The sequence below is a fragment of the Mobula hypostoma genome, chromosome 11 (assembly GCF_963921235.1).
Source record: "Mobula hypostoma chromosome 11, sMobHyp1.1, whole genome shotgun sequence".
Taxonomy (NCBI): Eukaryota; Metazoa; Chordata; class Chondrichthyes; order Myliobatiformes; family Myliobatidae; genus Mobula; species Mobula hypostoma.
The window spans coordinates 51,302,294-51,329,403 of NC_086107.1; the positions used below are offsets into that span (position 1 = coordinate 51,302,294).

A 27,110-nucleotide genomic window follows, 5' to 3' on the forward strand; every position below is an offset into this window, starting at 1 on the left:
AATTCCTCAGATAGATTCTGTCGATGGTGGGCAGGGAAATGCCAGTGATGCACTACTCTCTGCTGCCCCTACACTCAGTCTAGCCAATCATGGAGTCCTATTTCCAATCACAATGTTTGATGCTTATCCTTCTCTTTGAAAAGATATTGCAAAACATTCAGCTACAATACACTTAGTGAATGAAGACATGGGTAATAATCTAATGTTTGTCATTACATATAAATAAACTAGATGAAAATATAGATGGATGTTTTAATAATTTTGCTGACAATATGAAGATTGGTGTTGCTATGGACAATGTAGAAGACTCTCAAAGATTATAGTGGGACATAGCTCAGTTGCAGTTATGGGGGGGAAATAGCAAAGGGACAGCTAAATGTGAAGTGTTGTAATCTGACAATACACTGTTAATGGTAAAACCTTTAACAGTGTGAAAGTACAGACATATTTTGGAGACCAAATCTATAGCTCTCTGAATGTGGCTACACAGGACTATTGGGTGGTAAGGAAGGCATATGACATGCTTGCCTTTGTTAGCTGAGAAAATCTATTTGAGAGTCAAAAAGTTAAGTTGTAGCTTCATTAGACTCGAGTTGGGCTGCATCTGAAGTATTGCATTCAAAGCTGGTTGTGCCCAGAAAAAGAACAGGGAAAATAACTACACTCACAACACACTGGAGGAACTTAGCAGGTCGAGCAGCATCCGTGGAAACGATCAGTCAATGTTTCGGGCTGGAACCCTTCGTCAGGACCTGATGTCTTTTGTGTCTTTGTTTGTTTTTTTGTGTCTTTTTTTCATCATAGTCGGGAAACTGATTGAGAAATATGACAATGCAATATATAGTTATATCTCAGTGGGTTGAAAAATTTATGCTTCAAGTCTGCCACCAATGTTCACTTTTTAAACCACTAGAAGTCAATGTCATTGTTCCTGAAAATATAGGTAAGAGAGATTTTTTGAAAGATGAGCAATAATCCACTTAAGGAATGGTTCTGTGTGCTAAACAGCTGGGAGTGCAAGTTAATACCCTGCAGCAAATGCAAGAACAGTCCATTGAGGCCTAGTTCACATTGGTCTGGACTAGCTCGCCACAGGACCTTTCTATGTGGCCACAGCAGATCTCTGATGCCAATTTAAGCAAGCGACATCAAACATAATCAAGGGTTGCTGCAGCTGAGGTAGGCTAACAAAGATTTGTCAAGTGCAGCAGCCATTAAATATGCTTATTAATGCTTCCATTAATCACTCAACCTTCGTCTCTAAAGGAAAGAATTCTACTCAATCAATCTGAAAGCCTTTGCAGATCATAAGAAATATTAACTTGTGCTGAATGCCATGTTTTCAAAAAGCCATGTGACTACATCTTTCTGAGGAAGTTCACATTGATAAGCATAGTCAGTAAGTACACTAGTCAGATATGACTCCTCTGGCCAAGTTGAACCACTACTGGCCTGGCTGCTCACGTCATTGTAGACACCTACTGCAGCACCTGTCTACAGATGTAACCTGGAAACGGACATGTCCCAGATTCAAGGAGAAAACTCCCGCAGGCCAGCAGAGAGTTAGACTTCTTCACAGGCATCAGTCCAGGGGCACTCTGCAGTACATCCAAGCTGAGATGGACGATTCATCGTCTGCTGCATGCCACATAGTCTTGCCAAATAAAACAAAATGATAGATGCTGCTGGAGGAAGAGGAACAAGCAGACACATAACATGAGGGCCATGAGGCAGAACCTGGAGAGCAGCAACAAGAAGAACAGAACTGAGGGGGGGGGTTCACCAGGAGGTCTCAGCATTTGCAGATTGAGCAGAGGGACAGATATTAGCCACAACAGGTATAAGAAACACCCAAATAGTAAGTTTTCAGAACCACAATGTAAAATAAAATTCCCCATGGCATAATAGGTGGCATTCCCCATGCAGTGCACCAGTCATCAGTTAGAAGATCTGCGATTGCATAACTTGCTTCACTCCGCCATGCAGGATATCTAAAATAAATACTTTATGTATTTAAATAAATGTACTTTATGTATTAAAATAAATGATACCTGAACAAATGAATCCCTGCTCTAGTTACTTTAGAAGTTTTCTACAACTTCACTGTTTTCTGATGAGTTTCACCTCTCTGAGAGAATTCAGATCTCTGCATTAATTGTATCTACAGGGACATAGTGTGAAACTACCAAGGCTGGAAGTTAAATATCCAAGGATATTTGGTAGCTAGAAGAATGGGGATAATGGAAATAGAGATGTGATGGCATTTTTGGTATAGGATGAAGTCAATATAATAGCATGAAAATATATTAGTTCAGGACAGCAAAGCGGTATTCCAAGTGGAGCCACTGCCTTGGGTCCAGAGTCCTGGATTTGATCTTGTTCTTGAGTGACATCTATGTGGAGTTTGTACGTTCTTGCTGTGAAAACATAAGTTTCATCTGGGTGCTCCAGTTTTCTATAACATCACAAAGATGTGCAGGTTGACCGGTTAATTGACCACAGCAAATTGTCCCTAGTGTGTAGGTGAGTGGTAACATCTATGGATAGTTGAACGTTGGGAGAATAAAGTGGGATTAATCTGGATGGGTCTTTGAAGACTGTTGTGGACAATGGGTTGAAGAGCCTGATTCTCTGTTGTGCCATTAAATGAAAATAAAGATGTAAAATCTAGCTGGTGCGAAGAGCTACCAGTTTGTGGGCTTGTCTACAGGCCTGCAAACAGCAGTGGTAACAGAGGGGATGGATTCAAACAGGAAACTAAAGACACCTACAGGAAGGGTGCTAACATAACCATGGATGACCTTAGTATAAGTTTACAATGGCAAACCAAATCTGCAATAAGGCAGTAAAGAAGGAAAGCATGGAGTTCCTAGTGTGTGTGTGGGATGGCATTTTGCAGTAATAAGACCAGAAAGGGAATATGCTATGCTAAACTGCGTATTTCATATCATGAAACTGAGGCTCATTAGGAAAGTGTAACCATCACATGTTAGGGTTCTTCATGAACAATCACTGTGATAGTTCATTCTGAAACTAGATATCTAATTTTAGACAAAGGAGACTATGAAGCTGTGAGGAGTGGATTGGTTAGAGCAGATTAGTTAAAGACAAAACAGTATTTTGGCAATGACTAACATTTAAGGAATGAATCCATGAACTATTACAGTTATACATTCCTACCTTGTATAAAAATACAAAATGAAGGTAATTCAAGCAATGCTCACAGAAGAAATTAAGGACTGTATTAGACATATTCATAAAATTAAAATCAAGGAAAAGAAATTCTAAACTTTAATTTATAACCATATAACAATTACAGCACGGAAACAGGCCATCTCGGCCTTTCTCGTCCGTGCTGAAACATAAGGAAAAGAGATAGCTTACATTGTTACTTCCAACATTGAGACAAACATTTTGGCATAATCTTTAAGCCAGTTTGGTTTGATATTAATTTCTATGAAAATATAACTTTCCTAAGGGGGGTTGTGTAATGTTCAAATCTTACTGCTCTGCCTTTCTGAAGCCTTGAAAAATAATTGAACCAATCTTCATTTTCTTAATAATTCTGCAACAAATTGTGAAACATACATCATTATTCTTTAAGTTACAAATTTAAAGTTCATGTGGAATTAATCCTTCCCTCCAGTGCATGTCATGGTTCTAATATCCAAATGTCAGATTTGGTAAATTCCATCAGATAGCTTCTTGCTCAGAATCTATTTGAGTTTACTTTTAGAACAAAGCTAACATTTGCCTCTTCCAGCATCTGGCCACAATGTCATTAATTATAAATAATTTCTCTAATGAAAATTTTAAAACTTACTGCCTTATAATCAAAGGCAAAAAAAATTATGATATTCACCTGTACAGAAATCCTAACCAAATGTTTTCTGCAATAAATTAATTGAGATGAGTTTAACAGGCTTTCTAAAGACACAACTGATTTGAATGGGAAAGAATTCTAATTTTTCCTACTCACTACAATCTACGTTCTGTAGCCTCTTTATTGGTTACCTTCTGTACCTAATAAAGTGGCCACTGAGTGTGTATTTCTGGTTGTCTGCTGCTGTAGTCCATGCACTTCATTGCCAAACGTGTTGTGCCTTCAGAGATGCTCTTCTGCACACCACTGTTGCAATGTGCGGCTATTTGAGTTGCTGTCAGCTTGAATCAGTCTGGTCATTCTCCTCTGATGTCTCTCATCAACAAGATGTTTTCACCCACAGAACTGCTGCTCACTGAATTTTTGGGCACCATTCTCTGTAAACTCTAGAGAAAATTCTCTGTAAACTCTGCGTGAAAATTCTGGGAGATCAGCTGTTTCTGAGATACTCGAACCACCCCGTCTGGCACCTACAATTATTCCACAGCCAACTTCTCCATTCTGATGTCTGGTCTCTACAACAACTGAACCTCCTGATCACATCTGCATGTTTGATTGGCTGATTAGATATTTGTATTAACAAGCAGGTGTACTTAATAAAATGGCCACTAAGTATATTCATGAACTGAAGTCCAAACTGATTATTGTCATTAAATATGTTGACAAGATTTGTAACGATGTTGTTTTGAAAATCAACTTCTACTTAAGAATATGAAAATTATTTAGTCTTACATATTTGCATTCCTACTTCTGGACCATGATCCCAGCATAGAACAGACAGACAACGGGTTGTCACTCACCATAATTCACAATGCTCTGATAGCTCCACCAGTTGTAACTGTTCTTATTCCAGCCATTTCTTTCACCTTTTCTTTATTTTTGCAGTATCTTTCCACCTGCATCCCTAAAACTTCATTTCACCACCATATTTTGAACAGTTTTCATTTACCTAGCTGCAAATATTTCATTTATACCATGGAGCATTCACACCCAGCATGGATGTCATCCTTCAACCAACATCCCCACTTCAGAATGCAAGAGATGCTCAAATTTCAAAATAAAAATTGAAAATATTGGAATTATCTGGTCAGGAACCATCTGTAGAGAAAGAAACGGAATTAATCTTTAAAGTATTTGTTCTTTTAGCAGAGTGATGCAATTAATTTTGTGTTGGTCATAAGATTGTTCGCTTGTTTGAAATTGATATTATGCTCCTGATAATTTATTCTCTCTTTTGGTAGTTAGTTAAATCTGTAGGTTTTACAACGTTTAGAAACTCATTCCTTCTCTTAGTAACTTTTAACTAATTCTGTGGCTCCAGACTTCTTATTATTCTTTTTCTCCCTCACCTGAAAACACTGTAATTAGAAATGCTTCCATTTCTCCCATTCTTTATGTAACATTTCAGTAATAGCTGTGATATCATACCTCACCTTAGCACAAGGAGCTTTTTGCTCATGTGCCTTATTTTCTAGCCAGTTTGCATTGCATTCTCTGCTGTTATGCACTGCCCAGACCATTTGTTCCCCTTTTCAGCCAAAATTTGCAGACTTGATTCATTAATTTCCTTCCATTCATATCCAACATTTTGTTTCATTCTGGCGGAACAATTATTAGCTTTCTCTTTCCCTGTCAATCGAGATTACCACCATGTTACTTTCCCAAAATTGCTGATTGGCAGCCCACCCAATCAGTTTCATCTCTCAATATCTGCCAGCAGGACCTCATTCCCCCTTCAGAAATTGCTTTTAATTATATGGATCATAACTGATGGCTGCTCATCATCCCATGCCTGTAGGTTTCTCTGGCATTCTTGACCCTAATAGGAGAAGACATAAATCATCACAGCTACAGACACAGGAACTTCTCTCTGCCACCAGGTTTTCTGACTGCCTTGGACCACACTCATTACATCTGGAGTTATTTTAATTTAATTTGACTCGTAAAAAATTAATTGAATTCAAGCTACCATTTTTTTCCTATGTTGGCGCATGGCCAAGTGGTTAAGGCATCAGTCTAGTAATCTGAAGGTCGCTAGTTTAAGCCTCAGCCGAGGCAGCGTGTTGTGTCCTTGAGCAAGGCACTTAACCACATATTGCTCTGCGACGACACCGGTGCCAAGCTGTAACGGCCCTAGTGCCCTTCCCTTGGACAACATCGGTGCTGTGGAGAGGGGAGACTTGCAGCATGGGCAACTGCCAGTCTTCCATACAACCTTGCGCAGGCCTGTGCCCTGGAAACCTTCCAAGGCGCAAATCCATGGTCTCACGAGACTAACGGATGCCTATTATTCTTTCCTATAGTGTGCTTAGAATTAAGAGAAATTCTTGCAAAGGATATGTGATAAGTAAATGGAGGGAGTGGAGGTGCATTTGGTGTAGAGTTTGACAAAGAATTTTCAAGATGCAATAAGACATCTCTACAGATTCCGTTATCCTCTTTGACATTGCATGTATTTCATCGAATGTTATTGACAATCTGAATTCATTTGAGTGAATTTAAAATCATAAAATTAGTAGCTCCAGAAAAGATTGTAAGGCTCCTCTCTGTGCTTAACAAGGATTCATAACTCCCAGTTTGTCCATCTTTTACATTTATGACCATGTTTTACTTCAAGCCATGAGCTAAGTATGAGTCTTTCACATAGAACTTAGTAATTGCCTTTTGGAAGTCAAAGTCTAGTAAAAAAATAATGAAATTTCCTTTGAACATTGACGTAACTAGTTTTGTTTGCTTACTTATTATTTGATTATTTGCAGCTAATGATCAATGCCATTATTATTCTAGCACTAATGTAAAACTAATAAAGCTGTTCTCTTGACAAATTAATATTGGGTCATCTCATAGATTCACTTGAAAAGTAATTCAGTAGATTCATGATATTCCATTAATAATGACAATACCTAAATGAACAATAAAATCAAGACAGTCCCAGGTTTGATTCTTGGTCTTTAATAAGTTAGCCAGTCTTAATCAGGGCAGCAATAAAAGCAAGTTAATAACTGGTTTACTTTCTATGAGGTAAGGAAAACGTAAATAAAAACACGAGTCAATTGTACATATGTGTGGGAGGCAGCTGTTCTCAGCTGTGCTAGTAGCACCAATTGGGTTGCAATGCTGGTTATAACAACAAGCTTTAAGATTTGCTTCTCTTGGAGCTTCTGCATTCAGCAATTGATTGTGCCTCAACAAATGTTCCTGAAACACTGTGATTACATCTGCTGATCAGAATTAGTAAATGTGACCTGAGGAAATAAACTGTCACAGCATTAATTGCCATTCGCTATGGGTAGAAAATTATTTTCAGCAATCATTCAAATTCCCATTGTGGTCTGCTCAATGGCATTCAACAATCTATGAGACTGCTTACAAATATAGCATAACTGGCCCGCAGGCAAAGCCATCCATGGAGCGCAGCAGATCTTCTTGAATTTTAATTAAATGTCCTCAGTTTGGCTCAAAGGGACATATCATGGTAATTGTTCTCATCCATCCCCTGAGCAGAAGCAAAGGTGAAGGGGAATAAAGATGGAAGGGGTGAGGACAACTGGATGGGAAGAGGGAAGAGAGTGACGATGTGAAGTGAAAAATAAAAGGAGGAGGAGAGAATGAGAAGAAGAGAAAGTGGAAAGGGAAGGTAGGTATAGGGGTGTTTGGAAAGTGAATGGGGGATGAGTAAGGAGAATGAAAATGAAGACACGGAGAGTGGAAGGGGAGTACCAGAAGGCAGAGAAGAGGAGAAGTCTGAGGAAAAGAAGATGATAGGGCATTGATCCTAGTGAGGTCTTGTAATTATTGGCAAACTGAGAGAGACATGTTTGAGTGTGATTAATAGGGTGGATGGTTAGTGCACATATTGATGATCTTAGGATTGACTTCTGCATCATCTTCAGGGGCTGCGGTTCTTGTTAACTTAAGTCATGTTTGTTGAACTGCATTTATTCAGTAGTATTAACCCAAGGAATTGACACCAACATCTGGTGCCTGCACTTGCACTGTTAAGCTTGGAAATCTAGGATTGTCTCCAATTCCCTGCATCAAGTGGGCACTATTGCAACTTCTGTTAAGGCAAACAATACAATGAACACAAAGACCTGAGCAAATTTTCATCTTCAAATCTCTTTGTACATAAAATACTGAAAATGTTACACCCTCATGAATGAAGTGCAGGATTTTGATAAACACTAGTGAACAATCTGTGCAGTTCTAAATAGTGTTATGGAAATGATTTCAAAAATTGCAATAAATTGCTGTATTTTTAAAGAAATTTGTATTTCAGCTTCTGTCTGCCTATTTGTATGAATAAGGTGTAAGTCATGCTTTGTTTTTTACTCTCTATAATATAATCTAAAAACGTATAAAAATGCAATTTGTTTTCATCATAGTTGCTGTCTTCAGAATTTTTCAATCCAGTAGGCTGCTCAGCTAATGATCTCACTGTTTTTAAATGCTGTCAATAACCTTTAGAAAATGCTTTGCAGCAACTTGTATCAGGAAAGGATACATTTAGGCTACAAAGTCCATTGCAGGCTGGGTTTGTTCTGATATCACTGGCAAGTGACGGAATTTTTATCATTGACAAGAAAATCTAGGCCAACGCATCCAATTAACGTGTTATTTTCACTTTAGCATTCTCTGCTTATGTAAACCCCAGCTGAAAGAGTGACCATTATTATTTGTGAAGTCACGTTACTAAATGTGTGGGAAAACTGGCAAGTTTCTTCTCATTCTAAATTAATGGATGCTGAATTTCGATTTTATGTTGTTTTGGAGTATTCTCAATTAACTTGTACAATGCATCAATCGGTGGGAGGAGACAACTGGAATTATCAGATAAAAGAGTGCCTTTGGTTCATGAGGCAATTTCAAACTGATATTTTGATGCCAAGTGAAATTTTATGTACTCCACGGGTGAGGTAAACATATGCACACGTTATCATATTTAGATATAATGTATTTGGAACCATGGGATCTCTTGATATTCTTAATAGTTATGGTTGAATTTAGATCTTCATTAGTTCCTTGCTAAGAAATTGCACCTATGATTGCATTCTAAATGCAAGCCAACAGACTCCCTGAATAGATCTCAGCTTGTAATTAATTCATGGGTGTCTATTATTCTAAGTATGCTGTCAGTACCCCTTTATTAGGTTAACATCTGTAAGGACAAGCATGTAATATTGGCACTAGGGAAATAATCGTGAGACCATCTGCAATCAATTATCCTCCATTTGAATTCCATACGACACTATCCAGCTTTGACCCTGAAAAAATAGTAACAGTCATTGTGGGATTTAATTTGAATGATCAGCAATGTAGTTAAACCCCCCAAAAATAAAACAAAGCAAGGTGGTTGGAGGAACAGTAGATTTCAATTTTTATTTCTCTATACCAAGCTCTAACTCCTGATAGGCTGTTGCTAACTGAGTGATGCTGATACGAACAGCAGAATGCAGAATATTGCCATTGCAGTATCTCAACTCTGTCACTATCAAACCTTTTGAAGCATCACAAACTACAGCTATTAAAGGATATGACTATTAATCAGAAAAAAAGTAAATACTGAGTGCAACATACATCAAAGTTGCTGGTGAACGCAGCAGGCCAAGCTGCATCTATAGGAAGAGGCGCAGTCGACGTTTCAGGCCGAGACCCTTCGTCAGGACTAACTGAAGGAAGAGTGAGTAAGGGATTTGAAAGCTGGAGGGGGAGGGGGAGATGCAAAATGATAGGAGAAGACAGGAGGGGGAGGGATAGAGCCGAGAGCTGGACAGGTGATAGGCAAAAGGGGATACGAGAGGATCATGGGACAGGAGGCCTAGGGAGAAAGACGGGGGGGGGTGACCCAGAGGATGGGCAAGAGGTATATTTAGAGGGACAGAGCGAGAAAAAGGAGAGTGAGAGAAAGAATGTGTGCATAAAAATGAGTAACAGCTGGGGTACGAGGGGGAGGTGGGGCCTAGCGGAAGTTAGAGAAGTCAATGTTCATGCCATCAGGTTGGAGGCTACCCAGACGGAATATAAGGTGTTGTTCCTCCAACCTGAGTGTGGCTTCATCTTTACAGTAGAGGAGGCCATGGATAGACATGTCAGAATGGGAATGGGATGTGGAATTAAAATGTGTGGCCACTGGGAGATCCTGCTTTCTCTGGCGGACAGAGCGTAGATGTTCAGCAAAGCGGTCTCCCAGTCTGCGTCGGGTCTCACCAATATATAAAAGGCCACATCGGGAGCACCGGACGCAGTACATCACCCCAGTCGACTCACAGGTGAAGTGATGCCTCACCTGGAAGGACTGTTTGGGGCCCTGAATGGTGGTAAGGGAGGAAGTGTAAGGGCATGTGTAGCACTTGTTCCGCTTACACGGATAAGTGCCAGGGGGGAGATCAGTGGGGAGGGATGGGGGGGACGAATGGACAAGGGAGTTGTGTAGGGAGCGATCCCTGCGGAATGCAGAGAGAGGGGGGGAGGGAAAGATGTGCTTAGTGGTGGGATCCCGTTGGAGGTGGCGGAAGTTAAGGAGAATAATATGTTGGACCCGGAGGCTGGTGGGGTGGTAGGTGAGGACCAGGGGAACCCTATTCCTAGTGGGGTGGTGGGAGGATGGGGTGAGAGCAGATGTACGTGAAATGGAGGAGATGCGTTTAAGAGCAGAGTTGATAGTGGAGGAAGGGAAGCCCCTTTCTTTAAAAAATGAAGACATCTCCCTCGTCCTAGAATGAAAAGCCTCATCCTGAGAGCAGATGCGGCGGAGACGGAGGAATTGCGAGAAGGGGATGGTGTTTTTGCAAGAGACAGGGTGAGAAGAGGAATAGTCCAGATAGCTGTGAGAGTCAGTAGGCTTATAGTAGATATCAGTGGATAAGCTGTCTCCAGAGACAGAGACAGAAAGATCTAGAAAGGGGAGGGAGGTGTCGGAAATAGACCAGGTAAACTTGAGGGCAGGGTGAAAGTTGGAGGCAAAGTTAATAAAGTCAACGAGTTCTGCATGCGTGCAGGAAGCAGCGCCAATGCAGTCGTCGATATAGCAAAGGAAAAGTGGGGGACAGATACCAGAATAGGCACGGAACATAGATTGTTCCACAAACCCAACAAAAGGCAGGCATAGCTAGGACCCATACGGGTGCCCATAGCTACACCTTTAGTTTGGAGGAAATGGGAGGAGCAAAAGGAGAAATTATTAAGAGTAAGGACTAATTCCGCTAGACGGAGCAGAGTGGTGGTAGAGGGCAACTGATTAGGTCTGGAATCCAAAAAGAAGCGTAGAGCTTTGAGACCTTCCTGATGGGGGATGCAAGTATATAAGGACTGGACATCCATGGTGAAAATAAAGCGGTGGGGGCCAGGGAACTTAAAATCATTGAAAAGTTTAAGAGCGTGAGAAGTGTCACGAACATAGGTCGGAAGGGATTGAACAAGGGGTGATAAAACAGTGTCGAGGTATGCAGAAACGAGTTCGGTGGGGCAGGAGCAAGCTGAGACAATAGGTCGGCCAGGACAGGCAGGTTTGTGGATCTTGGGTAGGAGGTAGAAACGGGAAGTGCGGGGTGTGGGAACTATAAGGTTGGTAGCAGTGGATGGGAGATCCCCTGAGCGGATAAAGTCGTTGATAGTGTGGGAGACAATGGCCTGGTGCTCCTTGGTGGGGTCACGATCGAGGGGTAAATAAGAGGAGGTATCCGCGAGTTGTCGCTGTGCCTCGGCAAGGTAGAGGTCAGTACGCCAGACTACAACAGCACCCCCTTTATCAGCGGGTTTAATAATAAGGTTAGGATTAGTGCGGAGGGAGTGGAGAGCAGAGCGTTCCGAAGGAGTGAGGTTGGAATGGGGACAAGGTGCGGTGAAGTCGAGACGGTTGATGTCCCGTCGGCAGTTGGCAATAAAGAGATCCAGAGCAGGCAGAAGACCAGAGCGGGGTGTCCATGAAGAAGAGGAGGGTTGAAGACGGGAGAAGGGGTCATCGGTGGGGGTGGAAGAGTCCTTGCCGAAGAAGTAGGCTCGGAGACGGAGACGGCGGAAGAAAAGTTCCGCATCGTGGCGAACACGGAACTCGCTGAGGTGTGGGCGAAGGGGGACAAAGGTGAGGCCCTTACTGAGAACAGAGTGTTCTGGCTCCGACAGTTGAAGGTCGGAGGGGATGGTAAAGACCCGGCACAGATGAGAGCTGGGATCAGAGGGGGGAGGGGGGAGGCTGGTGGTGTCAATGGAGAGGGGAGGGTTGGGGTGAGAGGAAGATGGAGCCTCTGAGGGCCCAGGAGTTGACGGTGGGATCTGAGGAAGACGGGGTTGCAGAGTGGTGGTGGGGGAAGGGGAGACGGGAGTCACAACAGCAGCACATAAAGACCCAGCCTGGAGTTCAAGGCTGGAGTCGCAGTTGGTGGTTGCGTAATCATTTCGAATGTGTCCATGGTCGTTGCTGGAGTCCGGGTTTTGAATATGTCCTGAGGTGTTGGAGCCGCCGAGATCAATGGCAGGCGCTGCAATTGAAAGTTCATGCCTGCTAGCGTCGGGGCCGGCAGGCTCTGGAGTCCGTAGATGTAAGATCTTACGATCTTTGCCTAACATGACAAAGTCAAAAAAACGGCGATTGCAGGCGTGGATCCGACGGAGGATGAAATACCGGGTAGGACCATTACAGACGGCGAAGAAAGTGTCCCAAAGGTGTGGAAGGGTCTGGGATAGGGACACCAAGTACCTCCTCATGGCGGAGAGCGTCGCCTTCAGAGCTTGACGGGAGAAGCGGCAAGAGGCAGAGTCAATAAAATGTGAGTACCTGGGATCCTCAGAAGGTCCAAATTGAGAGGCTTGGAAACGAATCCTAAAGCCAACTGGAGTAAGTTGGCGACGGAGGCACGTTCCAAGAAAGGATACATGGCTGTGATAGCGAGTCTGAGTCAAAATGTGGTCGAAAAGTTGAAGAGCCGAAGAAATTACAGATGGGGAGCAGTGAGAGATGGTTTCACTGAACTCCCGTCGAAGAGAGGATCTAAACTTCTTCGGTGTAGGCATCACCAGAAGAGGCTTCGCAGTAGTGAATTTAAACGCAAACAACAGGAATTCTGCAGATGCTGGAAATTCAAGCAACATACATCAAAGTTGCTGGTGAACGCAGCAGGCCAAGCAGCATCTATAGGAAGAGGCGCAGTCGACGTTTCAGGCCGAGACCCTTCGTCAGGACTAACTGAAGGAAGAGTGAGTAAGGGATTTGAAAGCTGGAGGGGGAGGGGGAGATGCAAAATGATAGGAGAAGACAGGAGGAGGAGGGGAAGTTTACCTGGTCTATTTCCGACACCTCCCTCCCCTTTCTAGGTCTTTCTGTCTCTGTCTCTGGAGACAGCTTATCCACTGATATCTACTATAAGCCTACTGACTCTCACAGCTATCTGGACTATTCCTCTTCTCACCCTGTCTCTTGCAAAAACGCCATCCCCTTCTCGCAATTCCTCCGTCTCCGCCGCATCTGCTCTCAGGATGAGGCTTTTCATTCTAGGACGAGGGAGATGTCTTCATTTTTTAAAGAAAGGGGCTTCCCTTCCTCCACTATCAACTCTGCTCTTAAACGCATCTCCTCCATTTCACGTACATCTGCTCTCACTCCATCCTCCCACCACCCCACTAGGAATAGGGTTCCCCTGGTCCTCACCTACCACCCCACCAGCCTCCGGGTCCAACATATTATTCTCTGTAACTTCCGCCACCTCCAACGGGATCCCACCACTAAGCACATCTTTCCCTCCCCCCCTCTCTCTGCATTCCGCAGGGATCGCTCCCTACACAACTCCCTTGTCCATTCGTCCCCCCCATCCCTCCCCACTGATCTCCCTCCTGGCACTTATCCGTGTAAGCGGAACAAGTGCTACACATGCCCTTACACTTCCTCCCTTACCACCATTCAGGGCCCCAAACAGTCCTTCCAGGTGAGGCATCACTTCACCTGTGAGTCGACTGGGGTGATATACTGCGTCCGGTGCTCCCGATGTGGCCTTTTATATATTGGTGAGACCCGACGCAGACTGGGAGACCGCTTTGCTGAACATCTACGCTCTGTCCGCCAGAGAAAGCAGGATCTCCCAGTGGCCACACATTTTAATTCCACATCCCATTCCCATTCTGACATGTCTATCCACGGCCTCCTCTACTGTAAAGATGAAGCCACACTCAGGTTGGAGGAACAACACCTTATATTCCGTCTGGGTAGCCTCCAACCTGATGGCATGAACATTGACTTCTCTAACTTCCGCTAGGCCCCACCTCCCCCTCGTACCCCAGCTGTTACTCATTTTTATGCACACATTCTTTCTCTCACTCTCCTTTTTCTCCCTCTGTCCCTCTAAATATACCTCTTGTCCATCCTCTGGGTCACCCCCCCCCCCGTCTTTCTCCCTAGGCCTCCTGTCCCATGATCCTCTCGTATCCCCTTTTGCCTATCACCTGTCCAGCTCTCGGCTCTATCCCTCCCCCTCCTGTCTTCTCCTATCATTTTGCATCTCCCCCTCCCCCTCCAGCTTTCAAATCCCTTACTCACTCTTCCTTCAGTTAGTCCTGACGAAGGGTCTCGGCCTGAAACGTCGACTGCGCCTCTTCCTATAGATGCTGCTTGGCCTGCTGCGTTCACCAGCAACTTTGATGTATGTTGCTTGAATTTCCAGCATCTGCAGAATTCCTGTTGTTTGCGTTTAAATACTGAGTGCAGTCGGTGCTAGATAATGGAATGTTTACTGGTACATTGAAGCAATTACAAAATACTGTATTTACAGTTGAAGTTAGAAGTTTACATACACTTTAGCCAAATACGCTTGAACTCAGTTTTTCACAATTCCTGACATTTAATCCTAGAAAACATTCCCTGTCTTAGGTCAGTTAGAATCTCTACTTTATTTTAAGAATGTGAAATGTCAGAATAATAGTAGAGAGAATGATTTATTTCAGCTTTTATTTCTTTCATCACTTTCTCAGTGGGTCAGAAGTTTACATACACTTTGTTAGTATTTGGCTTTAAATTGTTTAACTTGGGTCAAACGTTTTGGGTCGTGTTCCATAAGCTTCTCACAGTACGTTGCTGGAATTTTGTTCCATTCCTCCAGGCAGAACTGGTGTAACTGAGTCTGGTTTGTAGGCCTCCTTGCTCGCACATGCTTTTTCAGTTCTGCCCAGAAATTTTCTATCAGATTGAGGTCAGAAAATGATGTAAAATCTGGTTCACCCTTGGGAGCAATTTCCAAACGCCTGAAGGTACCACATTTACCTGTACAAGCAATTGTACGCAAGTATAAACACCATGGGACCACACAGCCATCATACTGCTCAGGAAGAGGACCCATTCTGTCTCCAAGAGATGAACATACTTTGGCACGAAAAGTACAAATCAATCCCAGAACAACAGCAAAGGACTTTGTGATGATGCTGGAGGAAACAGGTAGACAAGTATCAATATCCACAGTAAAACCAGTCCTATATCGACATAACCTGAAAGGCTGCTCAGCAAGGAAGAAGCCATTGCTCCAAAACCGTCATTACAAAAGCTAGACTACAGTTTGCAAGTGCACATGGGGACAAAGGTCTTACTTTTTGGAGAAATGTCCTCTGGTCTGATGAAACAAAAATTGAACTGTTTGGCCATAATGACCATCGTTATGTTTGGAGGAAACAGGGTGAGGCTTGCAAGCCGAAGAACACCATTCCAACCATAAAGCATGGGGGTGGCAGCATCATTTTGTGGGGCTGCTTTGCTGCAGGAGGAACTGGTGCACTTCACAAAATAGATGGCATCATGAGGAAGGAAAATTATGTGGATATATTGAAGCAACATCTCAAGACATCAGCCAGGAAGTTAAGGCTAGGTCGCAAATGGGTCTTCCAAATGGACAATGACCCCAAGCATACCTCCAAAGTTGTGGCAAAATTGCTTAAGGACAACAAAGTCAAGGTATTGGAGTGGCCACCACAAAGCCCTGACCTCAATCCAATAGAAAATTTGTGGGCAGAACTGAAAAAGCATGTGCGAGCAAGGAGGCCTACAAACCTGACTCAGTTACACCAGTTCTGTCTGGAGGAATGGAACAAAATTCCAGCAACTTACTGTGAGAACCTTGTGGAAGGCTACCCAAAACGTTCGACCCAAGTTAAACAATTTAAAGGCAATGCTACCAAATACTAACAAAGTGTATGTAAACTTCTGACCCACTGGGAAAGTGATGAAAGAAATAAAAGCTGAAATAAATCATTCCTTCTACTATTATTCTGACATTTCACATTCTTAAAATAAAGTAGTGATCCTAACTGACCTAAGACAGGGAATGTTTTCTAGGATTAAATGCCAGAATTGTGAAAAACTGAATTTAAGTGTATTTGGCTAAGCTGTATGTAAACGTCTGACTTCAACTGTAACTGCCTTATCATTTACAAATCTGAAACAAGTATTTATATTTCACACTTTGCTACCTGTTTGATATGAGCAAAAGAAAGAGAAAATGGTGTGTGTCAATACAGGCAACAATATATCTCAAGTCTAGGAACAAAAGAAATGTTGTAGAAAATGAAATTGAATGGTCAGACATGCAAAGGTTTTTGAAAGTGGTGAGAAAGAGAGAGATTAAAAACTAGAAGTTTCATAAATCAAAAAATCTCTGAAATGAATCTGATAAGAGAGGCAATGAAGCTGAAAAAAGCATTGGATTCTAAACAAGAAAGAGTGAATGCCAGGATGTAGCATTGGCGAAATCAGCTACTTAAAAAAAATTGTTCATGGGAATAAACATTGCTGGCAAGGCCTGCATTTATTACTCATCCCTAAATACTCTCAAGGACATGGTGAAGAGATTTTTTTAAATACTTGCAGTGTTTATGGTGAAGGTAACCCCAAAAGCACTATTAGGTAGAGTGACAGGACTTTGAGCCAGTGGATGGGCAAAAGTGAACATGAACTTGGTTTTCAGCCAAAAGAAAAAAAATCCAAGATCAGATTAGCTTTTTCCTCTTGATCTAGGTGGAAGAACTTTCAGCTTTAAAACAACATCTGTTAGCACCCATTTTAGGATGCTAATGTGCAAAAATTGATTTTAGCCTGAGAACTTAAAGATGATGAGAGGAGCTCCATGAGTTCACAAAGGGAGGGAGCTCCAGAGCTCTACAAACTGTACAAAAAAAGAGATCTTCCCAGAATGTCATTACAGACAGAGAGTCGTGATTGCTGATAAGTATTTAATGCAGAACAGTAATTTAAACTATGACCTGGAAGCTATAACATTCACAGCAAAACTGATTAAGTTACTTATTCAATAACTATGTATAATTATACTTAAAGACTTTAATTAGATTTTAAAAAAGGGTTGACTAAGACAAGTAAGAGTTCGGTAGTCTCCCTAGGCTGCAGAATATGGGAATTTTATTGATGGTGAGATCGGATTGAGCAAAAACATCTGCAAGACATTCCTCCGCTTTCATAGTCGTAGACCAGGAGTGTCTGTTGGACATGCTATAACAGGGCAATGGACAAATTTGTGGATAGATTATCAATTTAATTTATTTGGAGTTCTTTGAAGGAATCATACCTTCTGAGGATAAGGAGTAATGTACATATACCGTACAAATACAATGGATCCAGTTAATTGGGCCATCAGTTAATCAGGGCAGCCACTTATTTGGGACAGCTCTTAAAGAACAAAAACAAATCAAGAAAATAGCCAGGATTCCCTTCACTTACTTGGGACACTATGCCACTTCATTGAGGCAGGAAAACTGCTGCTGACCACTTTCGAACTAGTGTCAGTCGCTTACACCTGTGTGGCCATTAGACACTAAATTGTGCCTGAAGCAAACAGTTAAAAGGTAGCCTCAGTTGCATGTTTGTCTTCAAAAAGCAGTGGTTTTTGTCACCGATAGTTGGTGAGAAATAAGCAGTAAGGCAATTCAGAACTGTTTTGCTCACTGTGGTTTCAAGAATTCGGGCTTGGACATCCCAGAAATGGCCTGGAGTGAAAATAAAATAATTTCACTACTTTAACAAGTTAGGAACTACAAAGAATTTGAAGATATTGATAATCATCTTGAATGTTACAATGGAAATGAAATTTTGGAGGATGTAGTCATCGCCAACATTGTATGAAGGCAGTCTATTATCGGCACTAGGTGCGTGTGTTGATTTTGTTCACAAATAGTCAAAAGGATGGGATGTAGATTAATTTCTCCATTGATAAGTATTGGGATCTCTGTTCCCCATTACTACCTCTCCAGTGACATTTCCATCCATCCAATATCTACTCCTGCCTCTCATCACTCTTTATATATCTGAAAAAGAAACATTTGGTATCTCTTTTTCTATTGTTGGCCAGTTTGTCTTCATATCTCATCTTTTCTCTCATTATTGCTTTATTAGATGCTTTCTGTTGGTTTTCAAAAGCTTCCCAGTCCTCCAGCTTCTAATTAGCTTTTGTTATATTGCATGCCCTCTCTTTTTTTATGCTCATCCAACTTTAGAATGCTTCCTCTTCTGCGGGATGTACCAGTGCTGCACCTTCTCAATTACGCCCAGAAACTCCAGCCATTGCTGCTCTGCTATCATCCCTGCTAGTGTTCCTTTCCAATCAAATTTGGTCAGCTCCTCTCTCAGGCTTCTGTAGTACCCTTTACTTCTCTGTGATACCAGTGCATCTGATTTTAGCTTCTTCCTCTGAAACTGCAGGGTGAATTCAATCATATTATGATCACTGCCTCTGAAAGTCTCCTTTAGCTTAACTCCATGATCAAATCTGATTCATTGCACAACACTCAATCAGTATTACCTTTCACCAGTGGGCTGAACCACAAGCTGCTCTTAAAAAGCCATCTTCGAGGCATTCTACATATTCCTTCTGATCCTATGTTACTTCTTTCTAAGGATTTTATGCCAGTTTTTACCAACAGAGCCACCCCACCCCCTATGCCCACCTGTCTGTCATTTTAATACAATGTGTATCCTGCAATTTAAGCTCCCAGCTGTGATCTTCTTTCACCCGTGATGCAGTAATGCTCATACTGTCATACAAGCCAATTTCTAACTGCACTACAAGTTCCTTTGCCTTAATTCATGTACTGCGTGCATTCAAATGTAACACCTTCAGTCCTGCATTCATCACCTTTTTCAATTTTGTCTCCAGGTTACCAGAAGTTAAATTCTTAAGCCCTTTCTAAACTTCTTGATTTTTTCATTATTCTGGAGATTTCCGTAACTCACCTTCACTTTTATTTTATCCATGATTTTCCAGGCTGTTGACCATTTAGTATTTAGTGTAACGCCCTGTCCACACAGCCCTAATTCTGCTATTCACCAGGACCCTGGTACCAGCATGATACAAGTCGAGCATACCCCATCAGATCAGCTCCTTCCTTCCCAGTGTCACACGCATTCAAACCCACTTCGCTCATACCAATCTTTGAGTCACACGTTTAGCTCTCTGATCTTGCTAATCCTCTGCCAATCTGCGTGTGGCTCAGGTAACAGTCCAGAGGTTATCTTTTCAATTCTGAATTTGCATTTAGATCTGAGTTGCTTATCACCCCTTGGCAGAATCTCTTTCCTTATTCTTGCTATTTTATCGGCACACACATGGACCACTAGGTCTTTCCCCTCCCTGTCTAAATCCCTCTGCAAGTCAGATGAGATGTCTCGAATCCAAGAACCAGACAGACAACACAGCCTTCAGGACTCTTGATTCTTGAGACAGAGGGTTGTGTCTATTCCCCGGCTATACTATCCCCAATTACAACTACATTTCTCTTCTCTCCCCGCTTATGAATGGCTCCCTGAACATGGTGTCGTGGTTTGGTTGCTCATCCTCCCGTAGTCCCCACTCTCTACCGCACAGGGAGCAACAATCTCAGACCTGCCGGCCAAGCTCAAGATCTGCGGCTCTTCCATTACTGCCTCTTCAATCCCTATCTGCCTCACTCATAGCACAGCCTCTTGTCCCTGGCCACAGACCAAATATGAAATAGTTAATCTAATGGCCATCTCCTGAGACAGTGTCCAGATCATTCTCCCCCTCCCTGTTGCATCACAGTGTCATCAACTTTGAGCCTGACTTCCTCAGGCAGCCAACACTTACCACAGATGCGATCACCACGAACCACATTGGGGCCCACTAGCTGCCATATCACACAACTATTCATTTATTTATTGAGATACAGCACAGAATACACCTTTCGGGCTTCTCAAGTCACACCACCCAGCAATCCTAGCTTAATCACAAGACAATGTACAATGACCAATTAACCTACCAACTGGTACATCTTTGGACTGTGGGAGGAAGCTGGAGCACCCGAAGGAAACCCAGGCGGTTACCAGGGCAACATATAAACTCCTTACAGGCAGCAGCGGGAATTGAACCCAGGTCACTGGTACTGTGAAGTGTTGTGCTAACCACTACGCAACAATGCCGCCCCAAATCATGGTGAGATGCCAGTAAGTAGATGGTAATGCCTTCACCATTTCTGTGTTGTAAGGCCATTAGGGCCCCTTCCATCCTTACCAAGGGAAGTACTAACCTTCTCTCCTTTGTACAACACATCACATGATCACACATTCCTTTTTTATTTAATTTGTTGTAATTTAGTATCTTTAATTACATAAAACTAATAATAATACTACATAAAAGAAAATGTTTACCAGAACTTACCTGCTGCTCACCACTGACTCACTCACACAATGGCTGGTCAAAAATGATGTAAAATAAAGTACTACATCATGATATATTGCAGGAAATGAAAATTCAAGCTGCAGAATGCAATGTATTTGAATATAAGATTGGATCATTAACAGGAAACAGCATACACATTAACAGGTCTTTTTTTCCACTTGGTAAGATGTAATGAGCTCTGTGCCATTGGGATCAATATTGGACACTTTTTTTTTGCTTTGATTTCATTTTGCTTTGATTTCAGCAAAGAGCAAGTGTTGTCCCAGGTACACAAGATGTTGGAGATCCGGAGCAACCAAACAATATTCTGGAAGAACTCGGAACAGCTCAGACAGTGTATATGGAAAGGAGTAAACAGTCAATTTTTAGGGCTGAGACCCTTCATCGGGACTGATGAAGCATCTCAGCCCGAAACGTCAACCGTTTATTCTGTTCCATAGATGCTGCCTGACCTGCTGAGTTCCTCCAGCATTTCATGTGTGTTGTTCTGATGTCCGATGTCCCAGTTAGCGGGATTGATCAGTTGTGTCATTGTCTGCCTTAAGGGCTCATGTTAATAATCTGGACTCTCTCCTGATCAGGTAAACTTTCCAGTTCTTCAAAGTTCAGGTGGTTGTGAATCCCAGAATCAAGATTCAAAATATAGCATTATCTATCATGAGTTATTCAAAGCATATGTCATTGAAATCATTGACAATTTCCACGACAGAAGGACTTGCAGAGTCTGGGACACTGTTGTAGAAGAGTGGGACCAAGGAGTACAAACTTATGCTACCTTGAAAGGGACATCATATGTGAAGAAGACTTTTGTCATGCTGGCCTTCAGTCAAGGCAATGATTATGGAACTTAGGATGTTTCAATCTAGTCGTACAAGATATTAATGCGACCACATTAAGAATATTGTGTCAGTTTTACGTGCTCTGCTACAGGAAAGATGCAATTAAGCTGGAAATAGTGCAGAGGACGTTTACAAGCATGTTGCCACAATTCAAGGGACTAAGTTATTAAGTAGTCAAACAGATTGAGACATTTTTCATTGGAGCATAGGAGAATGCAAGCTAATCTTAAAGAGGAGTATAAAATCAGGTTCAGCAAAGGCTGTTTGACTGTGACACCTTTGCATGTATTGTGTCTATTGCCAGTGTAAAACTGCAATCTAACCTTTAATTACTTTAAATCTGTGCCCCTGTTTTCTGCCCTCAGCTGATGGAGCTGGGTGCTATTTATTTATTTTCTCTAACTTCTTCATAACTTTATACTTTTTAATTACATCTCCCCTCAGTTTCTTCTATCTCAAAGAAAACAACCCAAGCCTACCCCGTCTTCCTTCATAGCTGAGATCTTGCTGTCTTGTTGACTGAGCTTCCTCAAGATCAATGCCATGTTTCCAGGGAATATACATGTTACCTTCATCCTTGAGCTGATCGCACTGCTGGATATTTGCAGTAGCTAACAATGGTTTTAGTGATACAATCTGGGAAGGAGGTCTATCCTCCACCTCCATGATTACTTTCTCCATTCATAGTAGCAGACCATAGTACCATAAGACATAGGAGCAGAATTAGGCCATTCAGCCCATCGAGTCTGCTCCATCCTTCCATTATGGCTGATCCCAGATCCCACTCTACCTCACACAGTTGCCTTCTCGCCATAACCTTTGATGCCCTGACCAATCAGGAAATGATCAACTTCCGCCTTAAATACACCCACAGTCTTGGCCTCCACTGCAGTCTGTGGCAAAGCATTCCACAGGTTCACTACACTCAGGCTAAAAAATTCCTCGTTCCTCTGTTCTAATGGGTGGCCCCTCAATTTTGAGGCTATGCCTTCTAGTTCTGAACTCCCTCACCACAGGAAACATCCTCTGCACATCCACCTTATCTAGTCCTTTCAACATTAAGCAGGTTTCAGTGAGATCCCCCTGCATTCTTCTAAATTCCACCGAATACAAGCCCAATGCTGCCAGACGCTCCTCATGTTAAGCCCTTCATTCCCAGAATCATCCTCATGAACCTCCTCTGGACTCTCTCCAATGACAACACATCCTTTATGAAATATGGGCCCACAAATTGCTGACAATACTCCAAGTGCAGCCTGACTAGTGCCTTATAATGCCTCAGCATTATCTCCTTGTTTTTATATTCTAGTCCCCTTGAAATGAATGCCAACATTGCATCTGCCTTCTTTACCACAAACTCAACCTGTAAATGAACTTGCTGTGAATCTTGCACAAGGACTCCTAAGTCACTTTGCAACTCTGATGTTTGAATTTTCTCCCCATTTAGATAATAGTCTGCACTTTTGTTCCTTTTACCAAAATGCATCTTCATCCATTTCCCAACATTGTATTCAATCTGCTATTTTTTTTGCCCATTCTTCCAATTTGTCTAAGTCCTCTGCAATCACATTGCTTCCTCAGCACTTCCTACTCCTCCACATATCGTCTGCAAACTTTGCCACAAAGCCAGTAATTACATTATCTAAATCATTGACAAACAATGTGAAATGTAGCGTTCCCAATACTGTACCTACCCCTGAAGAACACCACTAGTCACTGGCACCGACCTTTGATAATAGCTAGTGCCTTCCTGAGGCAACATCTCTTGTAGGTTCTTAAAATATTGTAGATGGATATGCCCATAATGAATTGGGCAAATTCCATTACTCTCTGCAGCTTCTTAGATTCCTGTCCATTCAAACTGCCATACCAGGCCATGATGCAACCAGTCAGGATACTTTCAACAGTACACGTGTAGCCTTAACCTCCTAAGAAAGTAAAACCTGCTTTACTTGTGATGGCATCTATATGCTGAGCCCAGAAGAGGTCATCTGATGTGTTAACACCCAAGAGTTTAAAGCTGCTAACTCTCCCCAATGCCAGCATATTCTCCCTCCTTCCCCTTCCTGAAGTCAATAGTCAAATATTAAGTTTTGCTGAAATTGAATGGGAAGTCGTTGCTGTGGCACCACTCAGCGAAGCATTCGGTTGATATGGTGACGCTATGTGAGACCAGCATTGCAAGCTGATGAAGTCTACATTTCAGAAAATAAGAAATTTCTCATGCAACTCTATTTGAGGCTTTTGAGCATCTTACCAATTGATGAGTATCAGTGTGCTTTCCTTTCAGTCTGGATAATCTACTGGTACGTTTGATGCCCTCACTTAAAGTATGCATGCACTCTGTCACCCACCATCTGGCAGTTTACTGGATCAACTATTGGAAGTAGGAACATTGGATGTTTTTCTCTCACTAACTTAGACTGCTGATGCTACTTGGAGGTGCTCCAATATGCCATCCAAAGTGAGATCCATGCAGATAGAAGCCATCTGCTATGCATGGCACTGAGCAGCAATTTGGCCAATCATGCCATCAAAGGAGTTGGCCAAACTGATGTGTAGAATTAAAAAATTAACTTAATACTCAATGCCTTTGTTCCCCTGTTGCATTAAGATTCTGAAGTCTTTATTTTACTGTCACAGGAGGATGGTGTCTCATTTTAATTTCTTTGCTTTGTAGCTCAAAGTTCATAAATAACACAAGAAAATTACTGAACATAATCATCAAGTATAAAATTTTAATTAAGGAACAGATGCTAGTGAAAATTTTGAGGCAGAAATGGGATCTTTTTGTAGTGTAAAAAGAATGATGAAATGCTGTTGCCTTAATTTAGAACAAGCCCTGAATTTCAGCACTGAAGCAGTCAATTGAAGTTGCAGTTACATTTTAATATGTATGCAAAACTTCTTAATATAAAATTAGCTGTATTTATAGGCTATGATCCACACGGGGATTAAAAATCAATTCTCACCTAACAAATACTTATAAGTAATGAAAGAAATTCTCAGCAGTATTATACATAATAAACAACTAATATTTCATGCATACCTTGCTGTGTAATGAAAAGTCATATGCTGTTATCATCATAGGTGAAGAGACAGGAACATTAAGTGTGAGAGAATGGTATTTATGGCCAGGATATTCCAGTTTGATTTTCTGACACCTTCCATGTTAATTCACACCAACCAGAACAGATGGAGGGATTGTCACAGTATCTAATATAGGGAAGGAGATAAAGTGAGCCAAAGTTCCTATTTCTTGATGTTATCCAGTAGACTTGGCCTAAAAACATGCACATGTATCTAAAGGCTAATGTTAAGAGAGTGCATAACTTGTAATAATTCTCTTGGAAATTTTGCAACTGGTCTCCAAAAATGATTGATGTAAGTTACATAATCCAGAGTTCAAACAACATTCTAACACTGGTTGATGTCCTTTGAAAAGAAAGTGAATGGAAAGTATAGAATGGGTTGAATTCTCAGCACAAGCAATTGATTTGCAAATAATAATCTGCATTTCAGAAATTGTTTATTGCTACTAAAAATATCCTGGCATGGTATTATATGGTATTATCTGATTATCAATTGTGTGACATTGAAAACTCGAACTTAAGAAGCCAGGAGGTATAAAAGATATTATCAAGGTCTTCTTGGTACCTCTGTACAAGATAAAAAAAGAAATCTTCGATGTCTTTAGCCGCAAATGAACCATATATTTGAAACACTGGGCATTCCAGCATCCCATAGTTGAGATTGTGTTTGTCAGATTTTGGCAATGTGTCACCTCTACTCGATTATTTATCTTAGCTGAAAATCAGAATATAATGATTTTGGTTGAATCATTTGTACGACATATTGACATTTCTAATTTTCACCCTACTTGTGCTGTTTAACATATTTTATAATGTCAGTGGCATTGGAAAAATGTATCACATAAAGTAGTAAACCCTCCAATTTTCTTCCAAGATAATGGTTGAGACAAGGACAAGTGTCATTTGATCCTGTTTCAGAGGAGCAATGTCTGCATTGGATCTGAATCCATAGAATTCAGCTGGAATTTCATGTACAGGGCAAGGATATTGGAGAAGAATGGGAACAGGTTGTCATTTTGCTGGTAATTATGTGATGCTGATTAACAAGGCGGACCAACGAAAAGAAATAGATACATGGAAATTATTCATATCCAAAGAATGAGTGCTGGGCAAGTACAAAAATGTGCATCCAGTTGCCGGACCCACAAAGAATTCATCTTTGAAGTACCATGGAACTGATTGCTTTTTAACAGTAGGTCTTGCCAATGAAATCTGTTGAAGTGTGACGATGTTAGAAAATGCTTTGTTGGAATGCAAGCATTTTGAACAAATCAGGCATTATAGCCTATATCAAGCTGTCAACTGTGAAGGGAGTCGTGGTCTTCCTTGAACCATTGCTGTTTATGAAATGATTAAATCCCACAATGCTTTAGAACACCTGGGGACTCTCCAGCTTTGACTCAGAGGTTGTTATCATCTGTGAAAATAACCAAGACTCCAAGGATGTTAGAGAAAGCTGCAGGGACATTCCCTATAGCATGTCATAGCTTAACTTGTGCTTTTGATTATGCAGTTGTGTAGTCAACTAGGTTTGCAATTGCTTATTAAGATGAAATTGCAGATGAGCTTAGAACATGGATCAGCACATAGAATTATGACATTATAGCCATTAGTGAGATTTGGTTGCAAGAGCATCTCAGTGTTCTGGGGTACTGTTGTTTTAGACATGTTAGAGGGAGAGGTATTAAAGGGGGAGGGGTGGCATTACCTGTCAGGAAAAATGTCATGGCAGTGACAGACTGGAGAGCTCGTCTGCTCAGGCTATCTGGGTGGAAATAAGGAAGAAGAAAGGATTGACCACGTTAATGGGATTGTATTATAGACCTCCCAATAATCACTGTTATTTAGAGGAACAAATTTGTAGAGAGATAGCAGACAGTTGCAAGAAAAGTAAGGATGCAATAATAGGTGATTTTAACTTTCCACATACTGACTGAGAGTCCCTTATTTTGAAGGACTGGATGGAATAGTGTTTGTCAAATGTGTACGGGACAATTTCCTTAATCAATATATTGAGGTCCCAACTAGAGAGAGTGTGATACTGAGACAGAACAGTTGACAGAAGTTTGTGTAAAGGAACACTTTGTATCTAGTGATCATAGTTTCAGTACTTTCAAGATAATTATGGAGAAGGATATGACTGGTCCTTGGGATGTGATTCTAGATCAGATTGTGGGCAGTTTTGAAGTGTGGATTGGGATAGCTTGTTTTCTGGAAAAGGAATGAATGCTTGGTAAGTGGGAAGTGTCAAAAGTGAAATATTGAAAGTAGTAAGTATGAATATTACTGATAGAGTAAAGTGCAAGACAAACAGATTTAGGCAACATTGGTTTTTGACGGAGGCACATAGCAAGTATAGGCAGCGAGGAACAAATAAGGCATGAGGAGTATAAGAAATGTAAGAGAACATTTAAGAGGGAAATCAGAATGGCTAAAAGAAGGCATGAGGTTTCCCTGGCAGACAAGGTGAAAGAGAAGCCAAGGGATCTTTACAGATATATTACAAGCAAAATGATAGCAAGAGACAAAATTGGTCTAGTTCCATATCAACATGGTCATCTATACATGGAGCTGAAAAAGATGGAGGAGATCTTAAATAGACTTTTTTGCATCTGTATTTACT

At 41.5% G+C, this 27,110-nt stretch overlaps 1 protein-coding gene and 1 non-coding gene across 4 annotated transcripts in view; one reads left to right on the top strand and one right to left on the bottom strand.

Moving 5' to 3' along the window:
• The window catches only part of syt7a (synaptotagmin VIIa), a 572,706-nt gene that overhangs the window by 251,874 nt on the left and 293,722 nt on the right, over nt 1-27,110 (top strand). The window lies entirely within an intron of this gene.
• Nucleotides 20,300-20,425, bottom strand: LOC134354442 (U6atac minor spliceosomal RNA). Its single transcript, XR_010019805.1, has one exon. It is a non-coding gene; the product is annotated as a U6atac minor spliceosomal RNA (small nuclear RNA).